We start from the raw sequence: 1,294 nt of genomic DNA, 5'->3' as shown, positions 1-1,294 counted from the left end.
GACGCAGCACCTGCCTCGCCGGCGCACGGCCTCGTCCCCAGGCACCTGGGTCAGTAGCGTTTCCCGGCTGGGGTGGGGGGAGGGGGACACGGAACGGAGGGCGCACCAAGAGGGCTCTGTGGATCGAACGGACGCCTAACCGAGACCCTCCTTCCTGCCACCAGATACCGTCTGTGGATGGTCGTCGTCTCGCCGTCACGCAGCCCCCACCAGTGCTACAACGAAAGAAACGGGTGTCCAGGATAGTAACGCAAACGAAGGCGGGGCCGATCCGATCGGGGGAAGCGGCGACAGGAGTGGAGGTGGGAGGAAAAAAAAAAAAAAAATCACGGGAAGAAAGGACAGGCGTGGGCCAGGGCGGTGGCGCCGGGGGGCAGCGGGTCAACGCTCGTCATCGAACCCGGGGACTCGGGTGGCCGACCTCACCGGGCCCAGAGTCGCTAGCGATCCACGGGTTTCCTAAACTTTGGGGTAGACGGCCGCGGCGGAGTCCAGCGTGCCGGTCAACCTCGGGGACCAGGTCAACGGACCCCCAGCTCCGCAGATCCCAGGTCACGGGGCTCGGCCGTGCTGGTAGAACTCGGGTCTCCTCGAGTCCCGGGCACTCAGGCAACCGGGGTTCGGGTCGACCCCGGGGCTAAGGGGTCGGGACTCGGGGCTCAGGTGACCGTGTCCCTGGCCCCCAGCGTGCCGGTCCGCGGTGTGCCGGTCGACCTCGGGTCTCAGATCCGCAGATCCCAGCGTCCCCGGCTCCCAGCGTGCCGGCCGACCTCAAGTCCCAGGTCACCGGGTCCCCCGGCTCCCGGCATGCCAGTCGACCTCCAGCGCCAAGCCCCAGGTCACCAGTCCGCGGGGCCCCGGTCCCCGGTGTGCCGGTCGACCTCGAGCGTCAAGCGCCGAGCCTCGGGGTCCTCAGCCCCCCAGCGTGCCGGTCGGCCTCGAGTCCCGGGTCGCCATGTCCCCGGTCCCCCGTTCCGCTGGTCGACCTCGAGTCCCACGTCGTCGAGTTTCCCCAGTCCGTGGATCCCCGGCCCCCGGCTCCCGGCGTGCTGGTCGACCTCGAGCGCCGAGTCACCGGGTCCGCGGCTCCCCGGCGTGCTGGTCGACCTCGAGCGCCAAGCGCCGCGTCTCGGGGGGAGGGGGGGGCGGCCCCGGCCCCGGCCCCGGCCCCGGCGTGCTGGTCGGCCGCGGGTCCGCGGTCCCCGGCGTGCTGGTCTACATCAAACGCCAAGCGCCGCGTCTCAGGGTCCTCGGCGTGCTGGTCGACCTCAAATCCCAAGTCGCCGAGTCGCTG

The sequence above is a fragment of the Prionailurus viverrinus genome, unplaced genomic scaffold (genome assembly GCF_022837055.1).
Source record: "Prionailurus viverrinus isolate Anna unplaced genomic scaffold, UM_Priviv_1.0 scaffold_140, whole genome shotgun sequence".
Classification (NCBI taxonomy): domain Eukaryota; kingdom Metazoa; phylum Chordata; class Mammalia; order Carnivora; family Felidae; genus Prionailurus; species Prionailurus viverrinus.
This window is presented reverse-complemented; position numbering follows the sequence as displayed.